Below are 9180 nucleotides of genomic sequence, written 5' to 3'. Positions count from 1 at the left end.
CCCAAGCGCGTGCGAGCGCTACAACTTACCATCCAGTCTAACCTCGCTACTCAGATTCGAAATGCTCAGGTTGAAGCTCTGAAACCGAAGAACATCAGGGCTGAGTCCCTGCGAGGATCGAGGCAGCGATTAGAACAAAAAGAAGATGGCGCGTACTATGTGACAGGGCGCATTTGGGTCCCACTCTATGGAGATATACGTGAACTTGTGATGGACGAAGCCCATAAGTCCCGTTACTCAGTACATCCTGGTTCGGATAAGATGTACCACGACTTAAGGACTACATATTGGTGGCCTGGCATGAAAGCCCACATAGCAACATATGTCAGCAAATGTTTGACCTGCGCAAGAGTCAAGACTGAGTATCAGAAACCAGAGGGCCTACTCCAACAACCAGAAATCCCGAAATGGAAATGGGAGCAAATTTCCATCGATTTCGTCACTGGCCTACCTAGATCCCAACGTGGGAATGACACTATTTGGGTGATAGTAGATCGATTGACCAAGTCTGCACACTTTTTGGCTATTAAGGAGACAGACAAGTTTTCTACCTTTGCGGAGGTTTACTTGAAGGAAGTAGTTTCGAGGCATGGGGTGCCAACTTCCATTATTTCTGACCGAGACGCACGATTTACTTCCGAGTTGTGGCAAGCTATGCACAAATCCTTTGGCTCACGTTTGGACATGAGCACCGCTTATCACCCACAAACGGATGGGCAGTCTGAACGCACCATCCAAACCCTGGAAGACATGCTTAGAGCGTGTGTGATCGATTTTGGCAAGAATTGGGAGAAGCATCAACCGCTAGTGGAATTCTCCTACAATAACAGCTACCACACCAGCATTCAGGCAGCACCCTTTGAGGCATTGTACGGTCGTAAATGTCGATCACCTCTTTGCTGGGCGGAAGTTGGTGACAGCCAGGTCACAGGCCCAGAACTGGTGGTAGACACAACGGAGAAGATTGCCCAGATCAGACAACGCATGGCGGCAGCTCGTGACCGTCAGAAAAGCTACGCTGATAAGCGTAGGAAACCGCTAGAATTCCAGGTCGGGGACCGGGTTCTACTTAAAGTCTCACCCTGGAAAGGTGTGGTTCGTTTTGGTAAACGGGGCAAGCTGAATCTGTGATATGTTGGACCATTCGAAATTACCGAGAGAATCGGTAAGGTTGCTTATAGATTGAATCTGCCTGAAGAGTTGAGTGCGGTGCACAATGTTTTTCACGTGTCTAATCTGAAGAAGTCTCTGTCAGATGAAACACTCATAATCCCCTTCAAGGAACTCACTATTGACGAACAGCTACACTTTACTGAGGATCCGATTGAGATCACGGATCGAGAAATCAAAACCCTCAAACGTAGCCAGATACCTCTCGTGCGAGTTCGTTGGAACTCGCGACGTGGCCCAGAGTTTACCTGGGAGCGGGAAGACTAGATGAAGTGCAAGTATCCCCAGTTGTTCCCAAACGAAACCCCCAGCACTGAAGCTACAACTGAATTTCGGGACGAAATTCCAAACTAACGGAGGGATGATGTGACACCCCGTTGAAACGTTCGCACTCATACTAGCTTGACAGTGGCTGCCTTAACTTTCAGGACGAAAGTTCTTAAAACTTGGGTATAATGTGACACTCTAGGTTTTCCCGAGTAACCCTCTTGTATTAGCAATGTGTACGTACGAATTATTAAATGAAAGTTGTGATTATCTTGTTATGCTATGTGATCCTTGTATTAAGTATGTGTATTATATATATGTGTATGTGTATAATAGTAAACCGAGACCACGACTCGAGACCACCCGGTCTCGAGTGAATAGTAAACAGTGGGCCGGTTGGGCCGTGGACCTCCTTTAGTCCACCCGAAAGCCCCTTTAGGGTGCACCATAGAAGGGAGTATAAAACCCATGCCCAAGCCAACCATTTCCTCATTTCCATCATTCTCCCACACTCACTCCCACACATACACTCCTTCACTCTCTCTCACTAAAACCCTAGCAATCAAGCTCACCTCCTTCTCCCTCTCTCGGATTCAATCGGCAACAACAAGGAACCTCGGTCAAGCTTATCATCATCACTCGGACACTTCATTTTCTCACCTTCTTCCTTGACTCGGTGCCTTTTCATCAACCGGTTAGTGTTTAATGTGTGTTAAGAGTTATGTGTGCTTAATGAATAAGAAACATGACTAGTTTAGAGGTCTTTTGCATGATTTTTGTATGATTAGTGAGTTTGTAATGGTTAAATGATGAATAATGTGTGTGAACTATTATATGATAATGTTTTGCTAAGATGTTCAAATGGCAAAAGAATGATAGTTTAGGAGTGTTTATGACCATCCAGATTATGTTAAATGTTATAAAATAAATGTTTCTTTTGTTTCTTGCAAGATGATCTTGATATCTAGATTATTTTTGTTCATAGAATGCATGGTTATGTAGGATGAACATGTTTGATAATATTGAAACCCTAAAAGATGAACCGTATGAATGTGATATGAATATGATATGAAGATTTGAATTGTTGTGTTTGATCCATTTGATTAAGGTTTTAGACAAGAAAACATGTTGGTGTGATTTAATTGGTTAGTACACGAAAATCATGGAAACAAATTCTGTTGGATAGTACAATGCGGGCAGATGCATCAGAATCAGCAGGCAAACGAGTCGAGACCACTGGTTTCGACTCGAGACCATGGAGCTACAACTCGAGACCGCAACGGTTGTGACTCGAGACCCAGACCAAGCAACTCAAAAACGGACTTCAGGGACTCGAGACCATCAAGGTCTCGACTCGAGACGGGACTCGAGACCTCCGGGGTTACGAGTCATGCTTGCACCACTCGAGACCAGCCATTACAAGTCGAGACCTCCTGGTAGCGACTCGAGACCGCATGTTCTCGAGTCGAAACCACCTTGTCTCGACTGGGCTGCTCACTTTAGTTATTGGGCCACAACGTGATTTGTTTGGGCTGCCTGTTTAACTGAACTATGTGTTAGTTGTTACTGTTGACTGATCCAATAGTAGAGCAGGCCCAATAACTCAACATGTAACTGTATGCACGCTATGTGTTAGATTATGTGTAAAATATACGTGACATTCTCTGTACCCAAACCTGACCTATACTGGTAACCATGTTAGGACGTGGTGACCAGCGTGCTTGACAAGTAACCTAATCTGCCGAGCAACCCAAGGTGAGTTCACACACTAAAAGCATGCGTCCCAGGGAGGGACACGGACAAACTGCCAACTTTGGGAAAAATACTTTTGAACTATTATTTCCGTGGGAAATCCGAATGGGTACTTAATATCTCCGGGGGAGATACGTTTGGATATTATTTATAAATCACAACTAGCCAAGCTAAACGAAACTCTATCACCTTAAGTCCCTGCTTACAGTACCAATTAATCGCCGGGGGCGAACGGGTTATTAGTTGATAGCGCTATTAGGTTTGACAACCTCACACCGTGACCGGGGGGATCGGGCGTGAACTAGTAGACCTTGCATCTTGGTCAATGACGATAGACATTGACTCGGGGCACAACAACTTTCCGTCAACAGTTTCGGTATACTACAGTTTAGTGAGCTTACAGATGGGGTAGCTCCCCATAACGTGATTATAAATGCTTTATCTAAACAACTTACGTTTTCGAAAACTAAAACTTGACACCTCGTGGACTCGCCAACATTATGTTGATACCCTACTGCATGCTTTGCAGGTACCTAGTGATTCAGGAGCTTGTAGCTTGCGGATGTGTAGTGGTCGTCTAACCCGTGTAATGGGTTCTAAACAAACTTGAACTAAGAATCTTGTTTTAAACTATTTTGTCTATGCTTCCGCTACGTATCTGAACTATTACTTAAACATAAAACTTTTGAACTTTGACTATGATATTTGCTAACCTGGCGGTTGGTGAGTATTACTTATGTTATTAATTAAATTGCTCAGTATAATTGGTGGCTGGATCCTGGTCAGTCACGCCTCCAAGCGGTGGTACTCCGCAGGTGGATTTTGGGGGTGTGACACGATTTGTCTTTCTTCTCAACATAAACAGGCTTCAGATTTTGTGGACATTTGTGACCAATGTGTCCAACTTGTTTGCATTTAAAACATGTTTTCTTTGAAATATCTTTAGCCTGTAGATGTTGTTTCTTTCGAGTATAGAATTCTTTATTAGTCTGTCGACTAAATTGAGATTTTTCACTTTCTCTGAACTTGTTTCTTAACTTGTTCCGTGAACAAAGTTCTCCTTTTTCTGAAAATCAGACTTTTTAAAACTTTTATCTTGATTTTTATTCTTTTTATAACCCAAACTAGCTATTTCATTTTTCTTTTGATGATGCAAATTTCTTGGTTTGTTATAAAAAGATTTTTCTTTCTTCCAATTTCTTGCATCAGTTGCAAGATTTTCAACCTCTGATAACTCGATTTCCACCAACTTGAACACTTTTTCGAGCTTTTCCACAATCACATTTTGAATCGGAAATTCAATATCTACAATAATTTGTCAGATCCAACCATTTGACACATCAACATTATAGGATCATCATTCATTTTTGAATCAAATTTTGAATTTTTAAGATAATTCTTGTGAAAAGTTTCTTCATCTACAAATTGCGATTCAGAATTCTCATTTTTGGTGAAACCATTTTGATTTTCTCCATCAAAAACTTTTTCAACAACATTATTTACCAGTTCTGACTCACAAACATCAGATTTGGTATACGTGACATTAATATCATCAGGCAGCTGATCAACTTCGTTTGAAACAGATTTTAATTTGATATTTAGTGCCTTTTCCACCCCCCTTAAATTTTCTTTGACAATAATTTTCCATCATTGGAGGTGGAACCTGATGATACCCAACCTTTTTATCATTTCCAACAACCTTCTTATTAGATTCATTCTCTTCTATTGGATTTTGAAAAATACGATCAAGAATATATGATAAAGATGAGTAACTAATCAATTGCTAATTGCTTATTGACCCTTTCAATTTAAGCCAATTCCTGCTTAAGCACTGTAATATGATCAAGATAGACATTTATTGTCTCTTGTTTATCTTTAAAATTAGCTTCAAGCATTCATATAGTATTAGCATCTTTATGGCATAATTCAACAAATTGTTTAGTTTTCCTACTCATCTCATCATAAGCTTCTTTCATCTGAGAATAATCTAATTTTAACAATTCATTTTGTTTCTACAATTCTTGAAAATTTTTGTCTTTTTGAACACAATCATTACATTTTTCTAAACGTTTTTGCTTTAAAATTTCATTTTCTTTTTAAAGTTCATTGCATTTTTGTGTCAAACAATCTTCTTTTTGATTCAAAACCTTTTCTTTTTCAAGAAGTTCTTTGCATTTTTGTCCCAGAAACAATTCCTTTTTCTCAAACTCTGAGTGAGTTTGATTGAAAAACTCTTCAGGTTCAATTGCTTCATTGCATTTTTGTTCAAGAAATTCTTCCTTTTTAGCAACTTCTAAGTAAGTTTTGTTTAGAAAATCTTCCTTTTTATCAAGAACTGTGTGTTTTTGTTTAAAAGATTCCTCATTTTCTGCACATATTTCACACGGCCCAGTATAAAACTTACTCTCAGTTTCACTTTTCTTTCCACCTTCTAAATTTTTTATTTGCTCATCAATCATCTTTTCTTTATCGTCTTCAACAATCTGAGTTGCCATCCCCTGATCTTCTCTCATTATTTTTTATTTCTCGACAAATTCTTCAACATCTTTCTCTGTCTCCTCCCTGCTAATTCCAACGCTACTATAATACATTTCTACAAAATGATTATAAATCTCACCACCTATAGAATAATAACCATTAGAATTTTCAGAAAGTCTATCGAAACAACACTCTTCGTCTTTAACCATTTGCTGAGGTTCTTCAATAACTTTAGCAAGCATTGCTCGTCCATCATTTTGAGAAAACATATTATTCCAGTTAAAACCCTTATCTTCTTGTATGACGACTAATGCTTTGTTTTTCGATTTTGAAGGTCCAGCTTCAATTTGTGGCCTTTGCTGCTTGTGATATATTGCTTGCTTATTATAATCACTGAAAGGATTGATGTTATCTTGATTTTCTTGATTTGTACATTCTCTTTTAAAATGTTCTTTCCGTTTGCGTCTAAAACAAGTTACTTTTGACTTGTCAAAACCCAATTTAGTATCTGATACCAACAAACACTGTCTCCCTGTAATTTCAGCAAATCTCTGTGCTCGTCTCAAAATAATCTCCATGTTCCACATGATATCCATCAGTTCTAACTCTTCCGAGTCTATCTGATCATAGTCCTTTTTTGTCTTATTATGTTTTTTTTTTATTTTTACCGCAATTAGACTTTCATATGACTCAAGAACTGATGCTAGAAATGACATCTGTGGATTCATTCAAACTTTGAGCATTTTTCAGATTTACTAAAACATTGCATTGTAGTACATGAGACTAAATATTTCTTTGGTTCGAATGTGAGTTTGAACCTTGTGATGATTTTGAATTTGGAGTTGAGGAATTAGATTTATAACTCGAGAATGTTGTAAACCCACTGCTGCTTGAATTGTTGTTTGTTGAATAACCAGAAAACACTGATGAACTGTCTGCACTGTATGTTGTATGTACTTTTAGGACTGTAAACGAACCGAACGTTCAGCGAACAGTTCGTGAACCGTTCGGCGGGAAGTTCGTTTATGTTCGTTCGTTTAATAAACGAACGAACATGAACAAGAAATTTCGTTCGATTAGTTAAATGAACGAACATGAACAGAGGTCTTGTTCGTTCGATTGTGTTCATGAACGTTCGGTAAGGTGTTCGTGAACGTGTTCGTGAACATTCGTTGATTTACGTTCCTTTATGTTCGTATGTTTGTGTTTTAATTGAGGATCTTTGTACTTTCTTATATTTTATTTGTACTTTTTATATTATTAAACTTTTATTTATTTTATTTCCCTAACAATTAAACTAGGAAACCCACTTTCACCTTGTTTATGGATCATTTCCCTTTCATTTCTCATTATTTACATCCACGAATATGATCGACCTCCGTTCCACAATAAGGGATTCAAGTTAGAGTGCTACTCTCTGGCAGGGGCGGATCTTAGTGGAGCCGTGGCAGGGCCACGGCCCTGGCAAGTTTTTCGGCCGTAGTGCTAATTTTCCGCATTTCGATCGAAATTTTGTATATATACTATGTTCGGCCCTGGCAAGTTTTTCGGCCGTAGTGCTAATTTTAGTGTCCGTGTCTTTCGGCCCTGGCAGGTTCAACGGGCAAGATCCGCCACTGCTCTCTGGGCCATCTTTCTTTATCCTTCGGCGAGTTCGCCAAATTTATTTGTGTTTGTTTGTGTTCGTGAACCGTTCGCGAACACGCTCATTTCCTTAATGAACGAACACGAACATAAAATCTCGTTCGATAAGTGTTCATGAACCGTTCGTGAACACATTTATTTCCTTAACGAACGAACACGAACAAGGTCTTGTTCGTGTTCGTTCGGTTCGTTTACAGCCCTATGTACTTTTTTGACTCTGAGTATATGATGAAATACCACTTTTGTAATACAGACTCACATCTTGATGTTCATTCTGTATCTTTGTTGCTTTTTTCAATTCTAACTCGTGTGCTTCCATTTTCTGGATTAAGTTGTTAAATCCAATAATCTCGTATTCTAGACTATTTTTCATGATAAAAATAAATGTAGACCAATATTTTCATTTGAAAGCGCATCTACGAGCTTATCTACCAACTCTTCTCGATTCTTTTCAATCCCTAACATCTTCAATTCTTTAATCAGATAACAAATTCTTTCTATTAATTGTTTTATTATTTCACCTTTTAGACTTATAAAATTTTCAAATTCCTTTTTCATTAACGCTCTTTTGCTTTTCATCATCTGTTCATTTCCTTCGTATTTATGTTTCAATGTAATGCAGATTGAATAAGCAGTTCCATTGTGTTGTAATAGGGATAGAATATTGTCTTTCACTGATTGCTGTAAAAACTTATCATTCTCTTTTCATTCTTGAATTTTAGTTTTTCCTCTTCTTCATATTCCATCAGTGATTTCTTTTTGACTGTTTTTCCCTACTAGTTCATCATATTCAATTAAGACTCCATACCAACATCCTATATGATAGGCTTGAATCAAGTTTGCAAACCATTCTTACCACTTTTTATATTCATCAATATTCATCAATTTGGGTGGTTTTTGTTGCGTTCCATGTTCGTTTTCTGACTTCAAAGTCTGAGCCAACTAATTGGGCATTGTTGAAAAAGCATTATAAAACTTGGAATCCATGTTCAACAACTTTGAATTACTCGAAAAGTACCTAAAAAATTCAACAAATGGTTAAACCAACTTTGAACCGAAAGAAATTAACTCCTTTTGTGCAAGAAGGAATGCCTCTCGTGTGAGTGGATCAAGTTTGAACAATCAGATATCAACTAAGCTCTTTCGCGCGAAAGGGGATTGCCTTTTCGTGCGAGAGGGACAATTTTTCTAGAAACAGATTTATCCAAACCTTTCGTCCGAAATGATGTAATGATTCGTGCAAGATGGTCTCGGACGACTAGCCTAGTTGTTCAAAACTCAAGTTGTGTTTTTCATGGTTTTTATCAAGATTTCAATGAATTAGTTTGAATTTTGATCTGAAAAATTTGTGATTGAATTCAGCTTCAATTTTGAGTTTTAAGTAGAAAGAATAGGAGTAGAAGAGATGTGATGAGAAATATGATGAAATCTGATCCAATTTTGCTTGAATCTGCTGGTATCTTGTGCTATCAGTCATTGACAAACACAAGAACAATCTAATTGAAATGGTTTCTATTGATTATCTGAAGGTACAAAACCGTGAAACCAAATGGACAGAGTTTCCCCTCACAAGTCCACCAAAAGTTCTAAATGACAAGACCCAACACCTCTATTTATAGGCCTGCCCATTGGTCCAAACTCTTAGGGATGACTGTGACATTATGAGCGAGGGGGCCTGGAACGACTGGGCTGCCCCTTTCGCACGAATGCCCCTTTCATGCGATACGATGCATACATTACAAACCCGTTATTTCTAACACGAAATCCTATACAATCAACTACGACTCAAAACATTGACGACTATAGATATGATTGACGGAGGCAATAGACATAATGCATTCACATTTTAAAAAGTCAAACATGGGTGGT

Source organism: Helianthus annuus, chromosome 11, assembly GCF_002127325.2.
Source record: "Helianthus annuus cultivar XRQ/B chromosome 11, HanXRQr2.0-SUNRISE, whole genome shotgun sequence".
Classification (NCBI taxonomy): Eukaryota; Viridiplantae; Streptophyta; class Magnoliopsida; order Asterales; family Asteraceae; genus Helianthus; species Helianthus annuus.
The sequence above is the reverse complement of the archived record's forward strand: the minus strand, read 5'-3'. Positions refer to the sequence as shown.